Source organism: Artemia sp. Qi Xiang Cuo, chromosome 11 (genome assembly GCF_049724085.1).
Source record: "Artemia sp. Qi Xiang Cuo chromosome 11, ASM4972408v1, whole genome shotgun sequence".
Classification (NCBI taxonomy): Eukaryota; Metazoa; Arthropoda; class Branchiopoda; order Anostraca; family Artemiidae; genus Artemia; species Artemia sp. Qi Xiang Cuo.
In genome coordinates, this window is record NC_142804.1 from 45490691 (window position 1) to 45512756 (window position 22066).

Here is a 22066-nt window from a genome sequence, read left to right on the forward strand (position 1 = left end):
TTAGCCTATCATATGTTTTGACAAAAATGAAACTGAATCCACAAAAATTAACTTTCCACCAATTATTATGTTTAGGTTTACTTACAAACTAATTATACTTTCAAAACTATTGAGGAGGCTAAATTTCCGCCCCAAAGAATGACACCTCAGTTATCAAGCAGAACAACACAACCAAGCGTCTCATATTTTTCTCAGTAAGAAGAAGCAGCATAATAACAAATCACAATTGTTAGACTATATTCTCATAAAGTCTAATCAAAATTTTAAGTCAAATGCAGTGAATTGTGACGTTTGTGGATACTTATAAAACGGCCACACACATACTTCTACGACAATAGAATTTCTATAAGGCCCAAAGGAAACACTGAAGCGTATTAAGTTGAATGAACTTTATCAAGGCCATCCCCTAGGAAGCTCTTGAGATTGAACGAATTTTATCGATGCCCTCTTATATTGAGGTTTAATGAACTTTAGTTGCGCAATGATAAAGCCCTGAGGCGCTTTTGAGGAGCTATGAACTCTGAACAAACCCAGACAATGCAGGTTTACTTTTCCAGATATTATTGTGCAACTGATTATATAATGATCTAAGATATTCGCAAAAGATTTTCTGATGATTTCAGAAATATTTGACTTATGTAGTCTTGTTGCTATTTCGAAACAGGTCATTACGAGAATATAGTGGGATTTCAAAGGTTTTATGATAAAAGGACCCGAAAACAGAATTTTAGAATAAAATCCTTAGAATTCTAGAAAATCCCTAAAAATTAGGTAGTGGGGGTAATGGATTTGACAACACTCAGAGTGGGAAAGCTATACTATTGGAGTTACTACAAATACAACTTAAAAAATACGTTCCATGTTGTTTTACACAAAAAGTTCGATGAAAAAAATCCAGTAGTGAGGGGGTTATGCATTTGGCGATACCCATAGTGGAAATACTATAGGAGCTACTACAAAAAGTCGTATACATTTCAGGGGATGATAATGCTGCCCTTAATCCTCAATGAAACAACCTCCGTTGACCGCCACGTGGCGCACCACGCTAAATGAACTGAAATGAACCTAACTTGAACGCAGTTTTTTGAAAAAAAGGTTGGTATTGCAGGGTGGCTGCAAGTACCCAGGTGAAGGTAAAAATCAGTTGTGCTGAAATCTATACCTATATTGAAGCAGAGGTTAGTACTTGGTTTAGTAAAAAAATTGACATTTACGACTATATTTGAATAGATATCAGCTAATGAAATATATGAAGTGCACCCGGTATTAGTGTCTGTGTCGGAAAATCCCTCGTGCATCCCTAATTTTTGAATATTGTAAATGACCGAATATGACCGAATATGGTTTATAATATTGGTACAGCGGTAGACTTTTCTTTTTCCCTTTTTCTTCACTTAAATGCTAATACCAGAAAGATGGGAATAGGAGCTATCAACAGGCAATGTATTACCAGAAACACAAGCCAGATGATGCCCCTCGTCATCAACTGTTAGTTTCAGGCATGCATTCTCTTTGAGCGCTAACATCTCTGAAAATGTTGCTTTCGCATATCCGCCATTATAAATGTTGAATTTTGCTGATACTCCAAAGGAATCTTATCTCTAACTGTCATGACAACGGACATATACATATCCAAAAGTGGTGCAGCTAGTACTTGTTTCATAGTTCAAATATTTGTCGTCGTCAACATTCAATGCTAAAACAACTTTATCATGAGCATACGCTTTCTTAAAATGTTTCACCGTAACCATAAAAAAAGATGACACTGTTTATTCTTCCATACGAATGATACTGTTCGAAAAAATATGATAAACTAAGTATTGTCAATAACCAACCATAGAGCACCACGGGAGAGCAGCCACATAAAATATTAAAATAAAAAAATTAATCATGTTCACCAATGATTAAAACGAAGATGAGTTTTGGCATGCCCCATTTCTTTTATATAAAGCTTCTCTGTCATTTCTCAAAGAACATGAAGTTAGAGGAAAGATCAGGGGAAATCCATTTTTCTTGATCTTTTATTTTGCTCTTCTTGATCCCTTTCTAGAATAATCTACTACCATTTCCAAGACTATTGTTGTGCTTTCGAGGTTTCTTGGGCTAGTAAGGGTATCCTTTCTTCCAATACCTTCTTATTTAACCAATCTAAAACTGAGTTTCTCTCCATTCTAGTTGTTTTCACTTCATTCAATGTTTTGTCCTCATCTCTTCCAGATTCACTTCAAGATTTCCACTGTCCAGGTGCTCTAAATTGACTGCATTAGATTAATCGGAATTGGCGAAATCATGATAACGGCCTTTACAGTTGCTACAATCGCAATAAAAACATGTTTTTATTTCAATATTTTCATTCGTCATAGCTTAGTTTGAAACTTTCGGAACTATTGCTTCTGGTAACTGATTGTATGAAATATGTTGCTGAAATGACGGTGGGTTCTCCTGAAATATAGATAAAAACCTGAAAATTTCAATTGCATTGTCTGACTTTTTGAAAAAAATTCAGAGGGATCCTTTCCAGCTTTAAAAGAAAAAAATTCCTGCTGATCTATCTTAAACTCCAGGTGAAGGGGAGGGGTATACCTAAAGTAGGATTTTATTTATGAACTAGAACTATTCTAAAAAATTAAGACGGATTATGCTTAAAGATATTTATTGCTTAAAAATATAAAAGTTTTTTATTTTTAAACTATTTACGTAAAAATAATACTTAAAGTTCACTGTTTAACATCAACAAACGAGGATCCCATGACATAGAATAATTTTTACCATGTCTTAGGCACTTATTGCGATAAGGTATGTCATTAAGTATCCGCCACTGAGAGACGAACTTAACCTCGTCTTCGGGACAGTAATAAATGCCTTCAAATTTAATACATTTAAATTCTTCTAAATTGAAGTGGAATTCTAGGATCACAGTTTTGAATTAAAACTTTACTGTAGGTACGTTACCCTTTACGTAAAGTGCTTCAACCCTGGAAAACAGCAAATTTCACTGACTTCTTTCTGAAATTTTTTCAGTTTTTGACCACTTTTATTATGTGGTGTAATCACCCTGTCTAGAGTCCCTGTATTTTTATCTGGCGCAATGTAGAACTCCACAAGCTATTATCATGATCAAACATATTATAGTTCACTTTCCAATGGTCATAGTCAATTTCTTCGAGTTCCAAAGACAAAAATAAAAATGCAAACTCAAATATAACACCACAAGATGATTTTTTCAAAGCAATAAATTCTATGTTATATAGTCCTATCATCTTGCAAGTTATTAATGTAGTATTTCAGCAGAGAAGTACTTCATCGAACTTTATACCTTTACTCAAGGTAAAGACTTATTTCGTAATAGCAAAAGTAGTAGTTGTTCATTGACCCCTGGAGAATCCATGTGCTTTAAATTTACATCATTGCGCAATTGACATTCAAGGCAAGAGAAATTGATTGTGCAATAGTTCATTTACTCTAATAGTTACACAGCTGGTTTTTTTCCTATGGCTAGGGGAAGGAGTCGTAAACCCATCGAAATTCATTGTGGGTAGGAGTCATAAAACCCATGGAATTCATTGCGGGGAGGAGTCATAAAATTTTCGGTATTTATTGCATGCAAATGAAGCGTGGAAATTGTTACGTAGCTTAGCTTGCAAAATATAACATGTTTGACCATATAATTATGTTAAATTTAATGTTTTGAATTCGTTCCATAAGATGGTTCATCATGTTTTCTCTTGACATGACACTTTTCCCACTCTCGGGTCATACACAACTTTTTGTATTGTTTCAGTTACATTTTCAATGTACATTTTTTCATTGATATTATTGAGCTCATTAGAAATAAAGTTCTTCATGACATTTTTTTAAAGTTCAAAATGTTTTTTCAAGTGAAATTTTTTTTTAATTCGAGATGTTTTTTTTAACACCGAGAAGTTTTTGTTTTAACTTAGAGTCTTTTTCTTCTTAAAGCCATTTTTTAATTTGAGACGTTTTTATTTCTGAATGATTTTTTTTTACTTTGAGATATTTTTTAACTTCCAGACGTTTTTTCTTCGAGACGTTTTTCAACTTTGAGACGTTGTTTTTTCTTCGTGACGTTTTTTTACTTCAAGACGTTCTGTTTTCTTCTTAATGTTTATTTTTAACTTCGAGGCGTCTTGTTTCAACTTTGAGATGTTTTTTTTACTTCGAGAGATTTTTATTTCTTCGTGACGTATTGTTTTAACCCAGAGACGTTATCTTTTACTTCGAGATATTTTTATTTCTTTGGGACGTTTTTGTTTTAAGTTGCGATGTTTTTTACTTGGAGACCTTTTTTTTCTGCGAGACGTTTTTAGACTTGGAGACGTTTTTGTCTTCGTGATGTTTCTTTTTTAACATTTAGACGTCTTCTTTTAAATTTGAGATGTTTTTTTTTTACTTCGTGACGTTTTTTTACTTCGAGACGTGTTTTGTTCGTTACGTTTTTTGTGACGTTATTTCAGCTGAGAAGAACTTAGTCAAACTTTTATCCTTTTGCTCAAGATTAAAAAGACTTGTTTCGCAATAGCAAAAGTAGTAATTGAATGCACAACTATAAGTGTTTCATCATAATTCGTGTTAAACGCAGAGGATATGAATGAATGATATTTCGTTAAATTAATGCCCTAAGTACGTCTGGAAAGTACTGCCCTATTTATATCGTGAACGTAGCGTCACATGTGTGTCATAAAATGTGTTAACATCACACTAACAATATTCCTGAGATCATTGGAAACTGCTTAGCAAACATCCTCGATCATTACGCAATCAGTTTTGTAATAGCATCATGATAGGTAAAACCGCCTTGTCCAGGTTTGTTCAGGGCTCATTATTCCTAAAACTCTCAGACTCTATTAAGCAACTAACATTCTAAGTCATTGCGCAACTAACACACTAAACCAGAGAAATCACTTACGCAAGAGTTTTTGAGAGTGTCTTATATTTCCAAAATTATTGAAAATTACTTATCGAACATCTAAGAACATTACGCAATTTGTTTCACAATAGCATCAAGAAATGTAAAAATGCATTCTCTGTGTTTGTTCAGATTTCAATGAACTTCAAGAGCGCTTTAGGGCAATATCATTGCGGACCTAAAACTCAGAATCAGAGAAATCAGTTGTGTAAGGCTTAAGTGACTTAAGAGAGCCCTTGAACCAAATCATTGCGCAACTAACACTCAAAACCGAGAAATCCGTTACGTAAGAGTTCAGTGACTCAAAGCACTCGTTTTTGGCTAACATTACATTTGGTCTTATTTTAAGACATGGAAAAAAGTTGAAAAAAACATCTAAAAAATGGGGAGCAAAACTTGGGTGGTCTGGAGGAAAGGGGCTGCTGCCTTGGAGTGGGAGGGTAGTGAGTATGGAGTTTGGCATGGAGTGAGGACTCTGGGGCCCTCCCTGATAATTCCTAAAAGTAATGCCCAATGTGCGTCGTTAAATTAATGCCCTACGTATGTCGTGAAAGTAATTCCCTATGTGCGACGTTAAAGTAATGCCCAACGAGCGTCGTTAAAGTAGTGCCCTATGCATGCCGTGAAAGTAATGCCTTTTGTGGGTCGTGAAACCAATTAGCACCACACTACTAATATTTCTTAAAGCATCAGAAAATATTTACCGAACAATCTTGTATCCTTAAAAAGTTCCAATTCAAAAGAATTCTGAGCTCAGACATTGTAGGTTCAAAAAAATCTAAGTCCAAAAAAATCCATGTCCGAAAAATTCTAAATAATAAATTACAGTAAAAAGAAGTTCAAAAAAGGAGGTGGGCGGGGAAAAGTTGGGGGAGGGAAAAGTTGGGGGAGGCATTGCAGTCTTTGGAGGTTAAGGTATCAATGACTAAGGGCTGTCGTATGATACCCTAAAATGAATACGACTTTTTGTAGTAGGTCCAATAGCAAAGCCACTATGGACTCCGTCAAAAAACTTTTATGTTAATGAAATATAAAAAAATCAAAAGTAAAACAAAATTCGACTTCAAAAAATAAGAAAAATTGCGGGGGGGAGGGTAAATTTGGCGGGGGGGGGGGGGATTTGGGTCCTTTTGAAGTTGAGTCATTGATGACTATGGCCTGTCGTATCTTCGCCTAAAATATATACAACTTTTTGTAATAGCTCCAAGAGTTTACCCATTATGAGCATCGTCAAAAACTTCTATGTTAAATAAATATAATAAAATAAAAGTTTAAAAATTGAATTCAAAAATAACATAGAAAAATGGGGGGTTTAAAGTTGGGGAAGGAGGTAAAAAGTTGGGAGGGACATTGGGGCTTTTGGAGGTTGAGACATTGATGACTGAGGGCTGTCGTATCATCACCTAAAATGTATACACCTTTTTGAAATTGCTCTAATAGCATACACACCATGGGCATCGTCAAAAAAAACTTCTGTGTATCATCACCTAAAACGTATAAAACTTTTATAGTAGCTCCAATAGTATACTCACTATGGGCATCACCAAATCCATTGCCCCCTCACTACTGGAATTCTTTTCGTCAAACTTTTCTTGTAAAACAAAACACGAAACGTATTTTGTAAGTAGTATTAGTAGCAACTCCAAAAGTATAGCCTACCCCCTATGAGTGTCGTCAAATCCCTTACCCCCTCACTACTTTATTTCTAGGGATTTTTCAAGATTTCCAAGGATTCTATTCTAAAATTCTTTACGTAACACCTTTTAATATAAAACATTTAAATTCTCAGTTTATATGCAATTAGTGTTCTGTTTCGCAATAACCTAAAAACTACAACAGTTAAATCTTTCTGAAATCATCAGAAAATCTTTAGCGAAAGTAGAATAGATCTATGCAGTTCTAGGGCCCCTCCGTACAAACAGGTTTTTTCTAGTAGTTACAGATCATCACACTCTTTGCCAAGAGGAATGACGCACTTTCAAAGTTCACTGTCTTTTTTTTTTTACAGATCATCACACTCGTTGCCAATAGGAACGACGCAATTTCAAAGTTCAATGTCTTTTTTTTTTAGTTAAAAAAACCGGTGTCTCTTCTTTTTTACTCGCCTATTATTTTTTGTATATAATCAGGTTCCATATTTGATTCTCCATCAGTTTCGAATCGTTTATATTCGAGATAGCATTTTTTGTAATTAGCGATTGGATAATTTTAACAAGAAATGACTGAAAAGTGTTTTGGAGGAGATGGAATGAATGTGTATTGTATAATACACAAGTGATGATTTGCACAGTGTTGTCAATTTTAAATAGTTTAGAAATAAAAAAAATTAACAAGAAATGCCTGAAAAGTGTTTTGAGGGAGTTGAGTTGCACGAGGGTTGACTTGCACGAGGGTTCAGTTACATACGGGTGCCGGTGCCCGGGGATTAGTTAACTGGGGGGCGAGGAGCACGGTGGTTCAGTTGTCCGGGGGTCCGGTTAGAGCCGGGTGCAGTGACCGGGGGGGGTCAGGTGCACGGGGCGGATCCCTTTTTCGAAAATCGGGCTCCCTGTTTTCAAAATCCCTTTTTCTTCTGAGGCTTGGAGCATTTGCTGGCTAGATATTAAACGTAATGAAATTTATATAATTGCAATCTGCATAAAAAACCCAATTCTTGTCAATTGTTATCAAAATTCCATTTTTTGAGTTTTGGTTACAATTGAGCTAAGTCGCTCCTTCATTACAATTTAACACTATGAACTATTTGATAGAACTTATTGGGCTAACGTCCTATTTTTAATTAATCTTGTAGCAATCCGGAGTTTTTGAAGCACGATTCACGCTATTAAAGTTTAGTATTTCTGAGTCCAGTTGAAATGCGCACCATTTTATAAAATTCTCTTTTGGGGGAAGCTTTTGGTTCCTTTACATCTATGTAAAGGACTGAAATACCCTTACAGGAACTAGAACTTTTTATCTACCGTGAAAATATTCACAAGTATGGTATTAATTTTTCTATCTTCCACTGAAAATTTTAGAATTGAGCTGTGTGTACATGTGTGTACATGTGAGTACACACATGTACACTGATGTACATTTTAGTAAATTAATAAATTAAATTACGTAACTAACTGCTATATTCGTCTATTTTTCTTCTGGCAAAAAATACAAAGTTGCAGATTTTATTTCTGTTACATGTACGTAAAGGACTGAAAGACACGTACAGGAACTAGAACATTTTATCTACCGTGAAAATATTCACAAGTATGGTATTACTTTTTCTATCTTCCACTGAAAAATTTAGAATTGATCTGTGTGTACATGTGTGTACATGTGAGTATACACATGTACACTGATGTACTTTTTATTAAAGTTCTATATTAACTGTCGTATCGAACTTAGATATTCGTCTATTTATCTTCTGGCAAAAAATACAAAGTTGCAGATTTTATTTCTGTTACATGTACGTAAAGGACTGAAATAACCTTAAAGGAAGTAGAACTATTTATCTACCGTGAAAATATTCACAAGTATGGTATTACTTTTTCTATCTTCCACTGAAAAATTTAGAATTGAGCTGTGTTTACAGGTGTGTACATGTGAGCATACACATGTACACTGATGTACATTTTAGTAAAGTACGAAATTAACTTACGTAACTAACTTCTATAGTCGTCTATTTTTCTTCTGGCAAAAAATACAAAGTTGCAGATTTTATTTCTGTTACATGTACGTAAAGGACTGAAATACCATTACAGGAACTAGAACTTTTTATCTACCGTGAAAATATTCACAAGTATGGTATTACTTTTTCTATCTTCCACTGAAAAATTTAGAATTGAACTGTATGTACATGTGTGTACACGTGAGTACACACATGTACACTGATGTACATTTTAGTAAAGTAATAAATTAACTTACCTAACTCACTTCTATATTCGTCTATTTTTCTTCTGGCAAAAAATACAAAGTTGCAGATTTTATTTCTGTTACATGCACGTAAATGACTGAAATACCCTGACAGGAACTAGAACTTTTTATCTACCGTGAAAATATTCACAAGTATGGTATTACTTTTTCTATCTTCCACTGAAAAATTTAGAATTGACCTGTTTGTACATGTGTGTACATGTGAGTATACACATGTACACTGATGTACTTTTTAGTAAAGTAATAAATTAACTTACTTAACTAACTTCTATATTCGTCTATTTTTCTTCTGGCAAAAAATACAAAGTTTAAGATTTTATTTCTGTTACATCTACGTAAAGGACTTAAAGACCCTTAAAGGAAGTAGAACTTTTTATCTACCGTGAAAATATTCACAAGTATGGTATTTCTTTTTCTATCTTCCACTGAAAAATTTAGAATTGAACTGTGTGTACATGTGTGTACATGTGAGTACACACATGTACACTGATGTACATTTTAGTAAAGTAATAAATTAACTTACGTAACTAACTTCTATATTCGTCTATTTTTCTTCTGGCAAAAAATACAAAGTTGCAGATTTTATTTCTGTTCGTTTTACTGTCGTTCCATACTTTCAGTCTTAAAAACTTGTTTTGTTTTTTTTTATTTAATTTCTGATCGTTTTTGATTTAATGCAGCTTTTATTTGCATAAAAATTTTACTTTTATTTTGATAATTGGACGTATTTACAAATTAAATTACTTTACTAAATTATATAGTAGTCTATTTTTATTATGGCAAAAAAATACAAAGTTGCAGATTTTTGAAGATATGAGCTTTTTTTTTCTTGTTCTTTTAAATGTTTAAAAGCTCAATGCTGTATAAACACTGCGGGAAACTTCCTAAGAAGAGTTTTTGATGCAAAAAGTCACCTATGAAAAGATTCTTTTAAAAGAAACACTTCAAATTGAAAAAAAAGAAACCATAAGCAAATAATCTTAACAAAGTTTAACTTTTTGAAAAAAAGGACACTTTTTGGACATTTTCCAAAATCAAAACCAAATGGTTTTATTTTCTTCTTTTTTGACTGCTTTTAATTTGTACTTTACTTTTAGGCTTTGGTAACGGCTTACACACACACACACACACACACACACACACACACACACACACACACACACACACACACACACACACACACACACACACACACACACACACACACACACACACACACACACACACACACACACACACACACACACACACACACACACACACACACACACACACACACACACACACACACACACACACACACACACACACACACACACACACACACACACACACACACACACACACACACACACACACACACACACACACACACACACACACACACACACACACACACACACACACACACACACACACACACACACACACACACACACACACACACACACACACACACACACACACACACACACACACACACACACACACACACAGACACACACACACACACACACACACACACACACACACACACACACACACACACGCATGTCTGAAATATTTATTATATATTTCGAATTTGCTGAAAAAAATGGATTTATAAAATTTTTTTTTTTTTAAATTGGGGTAAATTTAAATTTTATTTGTGCATTTTTACCATTTAAGTTTTTTTTTTTTTTTTTTTTTTGTTCACTTAAAAAGATCAAAAGAAAATTTAATTTTAATTAAAATTATTACCTAAATTATGCTTTACACTAATAAACAAACAATAAGCTTAAGCTAGATTAAAAAAATTAAACAAAAAGATTTATATTACCATAGTTACGAAGTGTTTATAGAATTGGTGGTCTTTAAAAAGACCGTTGGTTAGTCATGAGTGTGATGTCTATTGTAATAATACATCATTGTTTGTCGTCCACTCAGTATGATTCCAATCTATATTAGGGACTTGCTTCTTCTTCTTCTTAGAATATCTGACACACATATTCCGAGAAGGAATATGTATTGGTACCCATTTACTAAAAAATCGAACTTCGTCCTCGGGGTTGTGTATCTTACCCGGAAATTTCTCACAGCCAAAATCTTCCAGGTTGAATATTGGTATATCTGACTTGCATTTCTCAATTAAAAGTCTATCAGAGGGTACATTCCCTTTTGCATACAGTGCAGTTACACCAAAAAAACAGCATATCTCTCTAACTTCATCCTGAACATGGGGTAAATCCTTCCCCTTGGTATATGATGGATGAATCGTTCTATTATACAAACCCATTTTGTTTATAAAGTAAAGTGTACTCCGCCAGCTCTCTTCACTGTACGCATACATATTATAGTTTATAAACCAGTGATAACAAGAGACCTCCTGAAGATCAGTAGTCATCAGAAGAAATGAGCATTCAAAAATCACACCACACGCTGATTTCTTCACCCCAATGTACTCACAATCAAAAATCCCATACATTTTTGAACTTATACTGATAGAATGGGCATTCAAAACTGTTTAAAAAATCCATATTGAAATTACATTATATACAAAAGAAACTGAATAAATTAACATCTAAAACAAAGCATATGCAACCCAAATTTCTTCTTTAAAACGCTAAGATATCTATTATCAGATTCAAACGCTTAATACCCGCGAGCATATGCGAGTCAAATTTCATCTTAAAGTGCCAACGTATCTGATAGAATAATCTAGGTCTTATGATCAATTTCATAAAACCTATAATTTTCACCTTTTTCTCCATTAAGCATCAATTACTTCAAGAAATTGCTCAAATTTTTAAATTGAAAAATGAGTGTGCTGTTCTATTAGTAAAGAGAATCTTTCATGCTTTTATCATCAAAAATGTGGAATTTTGTAGTTTTGACAGAGTAGAAGGATTTTGTACGGGAATTAATTTTACATGAGGAGGGTTTCCTTTTTTCTGAAATGAGCACTTTTAAATTAAATTTTAGGTCTTTTGAGATTCCTTTTTAAATTGAAAATGAGTGTGCTGTTCTATTAGTAAAGAGAATCTTTCAAGCTTTTATCATCAAAAATGTGGAATTTTGTAGTTTTGACAGAGTAGATGGATTTTGTACGGGAATTAATTTTACATGAGGAGGAGGGTTTCCAAATTTTTTTTTCCGGACACGAGAGCTAAATTTTAAATTAAATTTTATGTCTGTTGTCCTAGGGATTTGCTCCTCAAATTTTTATATTGAAAAATGAGTGTTCTGTTCTATTAGTAAAGAGAATCTTTCAAGCTATTATCATCAAAAATGTGGAATTTTGCAGTTTTGACAGAGTAGAAGGATTTTGTACGGGGATTAATTTTACATGAGGAGGGGGTTTCCAGGGGTGAAATTTTCAGGGAAACTTTACAGATTTTTTTTCCGGAAACGTGAGCTAACTTTTAAATTAAATTTTAGGTCTTTCGTCTTAGGGATTTGCTCCTCAAATTTTTAAATTGAAAAATGAGTGTGCTGTTCTATTAGTAAAGAGAATCTTTCAAGCTTTTATCATCAAAAATGTGGAATTTTGCAGTTTTGACAGAGTAGAAGGATTTTGTACGGGGATTAATTTTACATGAGGAGGGGGTTTCCAGGGGTGAAAATTACAGGGGGAAACTTTACAGATTTTTTTTTTCCGGAAACTGGAATTATTTATAAAACGATAATAAAATAAATTAAAAAAACTGTCACAAATCCGCATCTATAAATAAATGAAACCCAAAATCAAAATAAATTTTTTTTTTTTTTTTTTTTTTTTTTGAAGGGAGGGATTTTTTTTTTTTTTTTGAAGGGGAGGGAGGATTTTTCCGTGGAGATGGGGCTAGATTTACTGGCATTATTTAGAAAACGATAATACAATAAATTAAAAAAAGTTTTTTCAACTGAAAGTAAGGAGCAAAATTAAAAAACTTAAAACGAAGAGAATTATTACGTATACGCTAAACAGTTCATGATAAAAAAGATAGTTTCATTTTTTTAAGGTTAATTTAGATGAGGTTATGTGCGCGCACATAACCTCATCTAAATTAACCTTAAAAAATGAAACTATCTTTTTTATCATGAACTGTTTAGCGTATACGTAATAATTCTCTTCGTTTTAAGTTTTTTAATTTTGCTCCTTACTTTCAGTTGAAAAAACTTTTTTTAATCTATTTTATTATCGTTTTCTAAATAATGCCAGTAAATCTAGTCCAATCTCCATGGAAAAATCCCTCCCTCCCCCGTCAAAAAAAAAAAAAAAAAAATCCCTCCACCCCCCTACAAAAAAAAAAAAAAAAAAAAAAAAAAAAAAATGTATTTTAAATTTTGTTTTGATTTTTTTTTCGAGGGGGATTTTTGAAAGTTTTTTTTAATTTATTGTATTATCGTTTTCTAAATAATGCCAGTTTCCGGAAAAAAAAATCTGTAAAGTTTCCCCTGAAAATTTCACCCCTGAAACCCCCTCCTCATGTAAAATTAATCCCCGTACAAACTCCTTCTACTCTGTCAAAACTGCAAAATTCCACATTTTTGATGATAAAAGCTTGAAAGATTCTCTTTACTAATAGAACAGCACACTCATTTTTCAATTTAAAAATTTGAGGAGCAAATCCCTAAGACAAAAGACCTAAAATTTAATTTAAAAGTTAGCTCACGTTTCCGGAAAAAAAATCTGTAAAGTTTCCCCTGAAAATTTCACCCCTGAACCCCCCTCCTCATGTAAAATTAATCCCCGTACAAAATCCTTCTACTCTGTCAAAACTGCAAAATTCCACATTTTTGATGATAAAAGCTTGAAAGATTCTCTTTACTAATAGAACAGCACACTCATTATTAAATTTAAAAAAATTAGGAGCAAATCCATAAGACAAAAGACCTAAAATTTAATTTAATTTAAAAATTAACTCACGTGTCCTAAAAAAAAAAATTGTAAACCCTCCCCCACATGGAAAATTAATTACCTTACAAAATCCTACTACTCTGTCAAAACTACAAAATTCCCCATTTTTGATGATAAAAGCATGAAAGATTCTCTTTACTAATAGAACAGCACACTCATTTTTCAATTTAAAAATTTGAGGAGCAAATCCCTAAGACAAAAGACCTAAAATTTAATTTAAAAGTTAGCTCACGTTTCCGGAAAAAAAATCTGTAAAGTTTCCCTGAAAATTTCACCCCTGAACCCTCCTCATGCAAAATTAATCCCCGTACAAAATCCTTCTACTCTGTCAAAACTACAAAATTCCACGTTTTTGATGATAAAAGCATGAAAGATTCTCTTTACTAAAAGAACAGAACACTCATTTTTCAATTTAAAAATTTAAGCAGCAAACCCCTAAGACGAAAGACCTCAAATTTATTTTAATATTTAGCTCACGTTTCCGGAAAATAAAATTTGGAAACCCTCCTCCCATGTAAAATTAATTCCCGTACAAAATCCTTCTACTCTGTCAAAACTACAAAATTCCACATTTTGTGATAAAAGCATGAAAGATTCTCTTTACTAATAGAACAGCACACTCATTTTTCAATTTAAAAATTTGAACGAATACATTTGACAAATAGACTAAATTTAGTTTAATCTCACGTTTCAGAAAAAAAAATTGAAATCCTCCTCCTCATGCAAATTAACTCCATGCAAAATCCTTCTACTCTGTCAAAACTACAAAATTCCACATTTATGATGATAAAAGCTTGAAAGATTCTCTTCTACTAATAGAACGAGCACACAATTTCTTGAAGTAATTGATGCTTAATGGAGAAAAAGGTGAAAATTATAGGTTTTATGAAATTGATCATAAGACCTAAATTATTCTATCAGATACGTTGGCACTTTAAGATGAAATTTGACTCGCATATGCTCGCGGGTATTAAGCGTTTGAATCTGATAAAAGATATCTTAGCGTTTTAAAGATGAAATTTGGGTTGCATATGCTTTGTTTTAGATGTTAATGTATTCAGTTTCTTTAGTATATAATGTAGTTTCAATATGGATTTTTAAACAGTTTTGAATGCCCATTCTATCAGTATAAGTTCAAAAATGTATGGGGTTTTTGATTGTGAGTACATTGGGGTGAAGAAATCAGCGTGTGGTGTGATTTTTGAATGCTCATTTCTTCTGATGACTACTGATCTTCAGGAGGTCTCTTGTTATCACTGGTTTATAAACTATAATATGTATGCGTACAGTGAAGAGAGCTGGCGGAGTACACTTTACTTTATAAACAAAATGGGTTTGTATAATAGAACGATTCATCCATCATATACCAAGGGGAAGGATTTACCCCATGTTCAGGATGAAGTTAGAGAGATATGCTGTTTTTTTGGCGTAACTGCACTGTATGCAAAGGGAATGTACCCTCTGATAGACTTTTAATTGAGAAATGCAAGTCAGATATACCAATATTCAATCTTGAAGATTTTGGTTGTGAGAAATTTCCTGGTCTTATACACACCCCCGAGTACGAAGTTCGATTTTTTAGTACATGGGTACCAATACATATTCCTTCTCGGACTATGTGTGTCAGATATTCTAAGAAGAAGAAGAAGCAAGTCCCTAATATAGATTGGACTCATACTGAGTGGACGACAAACAATGATGTATTATTACAATAGACATCACACTCATGACTAACCAACGGTCTTTTTAAAGACCACCAATTCTATAAACACTTCGTAACTATGGTAATATAAATCTTTTAGGTTCAATGTTTGAAGCTAGCTTCAGCTGAAGCTTAGGATAGTAGTGGACATCCTACTGTAGGGACTCATTTGAATGACAATTAAAAGTTCTAGTGCTCTGTTTAAGTGAACAAAAAAAAAAAAAAAAAAACTGAAAGAGTAACTATGCTCCATTCAATGTTCAATTTCCCCAAAGTTACACAATCCAAATTTTAGAAAGCCATTTTGTTCAGCATAGTCGAGATATCTAATAACTATGTCAGATATGTATGTATGTATATTATTATTAATAATAATAATATTATTAATAATAATAGTGTGTGTGTGTGTGTGTGTGTGTGTGTGTGTGTGTGTGTGTGTGTGTGTGTGTGTGTGTGTGTGTGTGTGTGTGTGTGTGTGTGTGTGTGTGTGTGTGTGTGTGTGTGTGTGTGTGTGTGTGTGTGTGTGTGTATGTATGTATGTATGTAGTATATATATATATATATATATATATATATATATATATATATATATATATATGTGTGTGTGTGTGTGTGTGTGTGTGTGTGTGTGTGTGTGTGTGTGTGTGTGTGTGTGTGTGTGTGTGTGTGTGTGTGTGTGTGTGTGTGTGTGTGTGTGTGTGTGTGTGTGTGTGTGTGTGTGTGTGTGTGTGTGTGTGTGTGTGTGTGTGTGTGTGTGTGTGTGTGTGTGTGTGTGTGTGTGTGTGTGTGTGTGTGTGTGTGTGTGTGTGTGTGTGTGTGTGTGTGTGTGTGTGTGTGTGTGTGTGTGTGTGTGTGTGTGTGTGTGTGTGTGTGTGTGTGTGTGTGTGTGTGTGTGTGTGTGTGTGTGTGTGTGTGTGTGTGTGTGTGTGTGTGTGTGTGTGTGTGTGTGTGTGTGTGTGTGTGTGTGTGTGTGTGTGTGTGTGTGTGTGTGTGTGTGTGTGTGTGTGTGTGTGTGTGTGTGTGTGTGTGTGTGTGTGTGTGTGTGTGTGTGTGTGTGTGTGTGTGTGTGTGTGTGTGTGTGTGTGTGTGTGTGTGTGTGTGTGTGTGTGTGTGTGTGTGTGTGTGTGTGTGTGTGTGTGTGTGTGTGTGTGTGTGTGTGTGTGTGTGTGTGTGTGTGTGTGTGTGTGTGTGTGTGTGTGTGTGTGTGTGTGTGTGTGTGTGTGTGTGTGTGTGTGTGTGTGTGTGTGTGTGTGTGTGTGTGTGTGTGTGTGTGTGTGTGTGTGTGTGTGTGTGTGTGTGTGTGTGTGTGTGTGTGTGTGTGTGTGTGTGTGTGTGTGTGTGTGTGTGTGTGTGTGTGTGTGTGTGTGTGTGTGTGTGTGTGTGTGTGTGTGTGTGTGTGTGTGTGTGTGTGTGTGTGTGTGTGTGTGTGTGTGTGTGTGTAAGCCGTTACCAAAGCCTAAAAGTAAAGTACAAATTAAAAGCAGTCAAAAAAAGAAGAAAATAAAACCATTTGGTTTTGATTTTGGAAAATGTCCAAAAAAGTGTCCTTTTTTTTCAAAAAGTTAAACTTTGTTAAGATTATTTGCCTATGGTTTCTTTTTTTCAATTTGAAGTGTTTCTTTTAAAAGAATCTTTTCATAGGTGACGTTTTGCATCAAAAACTCTTCTTAGGAAGTTTCCCGCAGTGTTTAGACAGCATTGAGCTGGTAAACAGTTAAAAGAGCAAGAAAAAAAAAGCTCATATCTTCAAAAATCTGCAACTTTGTATTTTTTGTCAGAAGAAAAATAGACTAATATAGAAGTTAGTCACGTAAGTTAATTTGTAAAGACATCCATTTATCAAAAGAAAATTAAAATTTTTATGAAAATAAAAGCTGAATTAAATAAAAAACTATAATAAATTAAATAAAAAAAAAAAAAAACAAGTTTTTAAGACTGAAAGTATGGAGCGACATTAAAACTAACAGAAATAAAATCTGCAACTTTGTATTTTTTGCCAGAAGAAAAATAGACGACTATAGAAGTTAGTTACGTTAGTTAATTTAGTACTTTACTAAAATGTACATCAGTGTACATGTGTATGCTCACATGTACACACATGTACACAAAGTTCAATTCTAAATTTTTATGTGGAAGATAGAAAAATTAATACCATACTTGTGAATATTTTCACGGTCGATAAAAAGTTCTAGTTCCTGTAAGGGTATTTCAGTCCTTTCCTTAGATGTAACAGAAATAAAATCTGCAACTTTGTATTTTTTGCCAGAAGAAAAATAGACGAATATAGAAGTTAGTTACGTAAGTTAATTTATTACTTTACTAAAATGTACATAAGTGTTCATGTGTATACTCACATGTACACACATGTAAACACAGTTCAATTCTAAATTTTTCAGTGGAAGATAGAAAAAGTAATACCATAATTGTGAATATTTTCACGGTAGATAAAAAGTTCTAGTTCCTGTAAGTGTATGTCAGTCCTGTACGTGCATGTAACAGAAATAAAATCTGCAACTTTGTATTTATTGCCAGAAGAATAATAGACGACTATAGAAGTTAGTTACGTAAGTTAATTTAGTACTTTACTAAAAAGTACATCAGTGTACATGTGTGTACTCACATGTACACACATGTACACACAGTTCAATTCTAAATTTTTCAGTGGAAGATAGAAAAATTAATACCATACGAGATAATAATATTTCTGTATATAAACATTTCTTCTTAATTTTAGGTTAATTCATTCCAGTACGTACATGTAACATAAATAAAATCTGCAAATTTGTATTTTTTGCCAGAAGACAAATAGACGAATATAGAAGTTAGTTACGTAAGTTCATTTAGTACTTTCCTCAACTGTAAATCAGTGTACAAGTTTATGCTCTCATTTACACACATGTAAACACATCTCACTTCTACAATTGTCTGTGTTATATATAACCATTAATCACCGACTTGTTAAGAATGATTATGTAGATAATAAGTTCTAGGTCCTGTCCTGTTATTTCAGTCCTGTACGGAGATGTAACAGACATCATAAATTATCCTGTTTATATGTTTACAGACGAACAATAGACGACTCTAGAAGTTAGTTACGTAAGTTAATTTATTACTTTACTAAAAAGTACATCAGTGTACATGTGTATTCTCACGTGTACACACATGTAAATACAGTTCAATTCTAAATTTTTCAGTGGAAGATAGAAAAAGTAATACCATACTTGTGAATATTTTCACGGTAGATAAAAAGTTCTAGTTCCTGTAAGTGTATTTCAGTCCTTTACGTACATGTAACAGAAATAAAATCTGCAACTTTGTATTTTTTGCCAGAAGAAAAATAGACGAATATAGAAGTTAGTTACGTAAGTTAATTTATTACTTTACTAAAATGTACATCAGTGTACATGTGTTTACTCAGGTGTACACACCTGTACACACAGATCAATTCTAAATTTTTCAGTGGAAGATAGAAAAAGTAATACCATACTTGTGAATATTTTCACGGTAGATAAAAAGTTCTAGTTCCTGTAAGGGTATTTCAGTCCTTTACATAGATGTAAAGGAACCAAAAGCTTCCCCCAAAAGAGAATTTTCTAAAATGGTGCGCATTTCAACTGGACTCAGAAATACTAAGCTTTAATAGCGTGAATCTTGCTTCAAAAACTCCGGATTGCTACAAGATTAATTAAAAATAGGACGTTAGCCCAATAAGTTCTATCAAATAGTTCATAGTGTTAAATTGTAATGAAGGAGCGACTTAGCTCAATTGTAACCAAAACTCAAAAAATGGAATTTTGATAACAATTGACAAGAATTGGGTTTTTTATGCAGATTGCAATTATATAAATTTCATTACGTTTAATATCTAGCCAGCAAATGCTCCAAGCCTCAGAAGAAAAAGGGATTTTGAAAACAGGGAGCCCGATTTTCGAAAAAGGGATACCCCCCGTGCATCTGACCCCCGCCTGTCCCGGACCCCCTCTCTCACCGGACCCCCGGCCCCCTGACCCGCCGTGCTACTCGCCCCCCCTGGCACTAATACACGAGCACCTGACCCCGGATGTAACTGAACCCACGTGCAAGTCAACCCTCGTGCAACTCAACTCACTCAAAACACTTTTCAGGCATGTCTTGTTAATTTTTTTTATTTCTAAACTATTTAAAATTGACAACACTGTGCAAATCATCACTTGTGTATTATACAGTACACATTCCTTCCATCTCCTCCAAAACACTTTTCGGTCATTTCTTGTTAAAATTATCCAATCGCTAATTACAAAAAATGCTATCTCTAATATAAACGAATCTAAACTGATAGATAATCAAATATAAAAAAAATAATAGGCTATTAAAAAATAAGAGACACCGTTTTTTTTAAATAAAAAAAAAAAAAGACATTTAAAATTTAAATTGGGTCGTTACAATTTGAAAAGAGTGTTATTATATTTAAAAAAAAAAAAGACATTGAACTTTGAAATTGCGTCGTTCCTCTTGGCAAAGAGTGTGATGTCCTGTAACTACTAGAAAAAACCTGTTTGTACGGAGGGGCCATAGAACTGCATAGATCTATTCTACTAGCGAATATCTTAGATCAGTATGCAATATGTTTCGCAATAGCATCAAGAAAGGTAAACTCGCATTATCCGGGTTTGTTCAGAGCTCATTATTTCTCAAAAACACTTTAGGGTTATATCATAGCGCAACTAAAGCTCGTCCAACCTCAATAGAGCATGGCCTTGATAGAGTTGGTTCAACCTCAAGAGTGCCCTAGGGTGAGCCTTGATAAAGCTCATTCAACTTGATACGCTTCAGTAGTTCCTATGGCCGTTGTAGAAGTAAAATTTCACAATCTACTAACAGTTTGAAAAATATTTTGTTCTTTTTCATATTTTCCAAGTAAAAAAACGTCTTTATTCATTTAAGGTAGTTTCAAGGAAGGTAGGAGAAATTGCAAGGACACCATATTTTAATTGTTAAAAATATCCTTAACAATATGTTCTTGCTACTAAAGCTCTTAATAAGGCATACTACTAACACTAATTAATGACAATAATTTGTCTAGTTCTCATTCAGCTGAAGTAAAACTCAGTTGAATTGGCGATATAGCAATGTTTACTCTTTATTTAAAGGTAAAGAGTATTAAAACCAAAGAGGTTGTTGATTGGAAGGTCTTTTGTAAAAACCTAACTTCGGGACGTACTATAGAAGAAAATATATATATATTACTATTTAAAGCAAAATCTGTTGCTTTAACTACGACGATAGTAACTAAACCTTTTTAACCATGCAAAACAGTTAAAAATCATCAAAGGAGGTAATATTGTACGCTTGTTCCAAATGAACGTTGAAACTTATTGCCAGGTAAAGCTTTTTGACAAATATTGCTACGCAAAAGCTTTCTGATGAAGACAATTGCTGGGAAGAAAGTTAAAAGGGCTACTCTAGTCGACTTAACTCTAGCATGGACAGTATTGCAAGAGTACCCAATGCATGTTTGCTTGAAGAGGATATTTTTAAATATCAGCAAAATTGATGGCCTGTAGCATACTTTTGTGGAAAATCAAGCAGAATCTATCGCCAAAGGTAAATGTTGAAGGCAAACTTTGAGCAAGCTATTTTGTGATTTTGAATCATTTTTAAGCATGAGCAAGTAAATTTTGAAAAAGGAAACCAGTACAAGGCAATGATTATGTGAAAAAACAGATTAGGATTTAAAGTATATCATTGAGGCTTATGGTTAGTCCACAATTCATGAAAAGTATCCTATCAATTACGATCCCAAGTGATTGCAGAATATACCTTATCACGGGCAGGCATCAATTACTACAGCCGGTACATGGCTTCCCAGACAGGTTTCCGAGGCAACACCCATTTGCTGGGCCAATCAGAGGTATTTCTACTAAAATTAATCCATATATGATTAGCATAGTACAGTAATCGGTTAGCATAGTAATCGGATTCAATATAAGGAGTGATTTTCATTGTAGTTCATACAAGTAAGAGAATTGAATTCAGAGAGAGAATAATTTATTTTTTACTCAATTATTTGACACGATGCTAGCAAAGAAAATGAGTGGTATGTTAACACTATTGGAGCTTGATGGTGGAGCAGGTAGCAGCAATAATACAAAGGCGAGAGTACCAAATGTGGCAGTTGAAATTACACGAGGATGTAGATTAAGCCTTGAATTGGAAGATATGTATGCAAGATATGATATCATTGAGCAAATTTAAATTGGAGGAGCAATTATGCTTTGTAGCAAAACTGAATATTGTGCATATAAATATACTTTAAGCTGTTTTAGATACACGAGTGAAATATATCAAGGAAAAGAAATTTGATCAGTGACTATTATTATTATAATTATATTCAATAGATTTTTTTTTGTCGAAGATATTTTTTCTTACCGGGTTAGCGTATATTTTTAAAGAAGAAAAAGAATCATGGGTAGTCTGAAGTTGGTTGTGATTGTGTTAGAAAACTAAAAAAAAAGGATTGATTTGAACTCCATGCCACTCCATGCCAAACTCCTCACTCCTCACTCCATGCCAAACTCCATACTCACTACCCTCCCACTCCAAGGCAGCAGCCCCTTTCCTCCAGACCACCCAAGTTTTTGATCCCCATTTTTTAGATGTTTTTTCAACT

General features: G+C 33.6%; 1 protein-coding gene across 1 annotated transcript in view; it reads right to left on the minus strand.

Annotated features, from left to right (window-relative positions):
• Nucleotides 1-22066, minus strand: part of LOC148947023 (phospholipid-transporting ATPase ABCA3-like) — a 513909-nt gene that overhangs the window by 426765 nt on the left and 65078 nt on the right. The window lies entirely within an intron of this gene.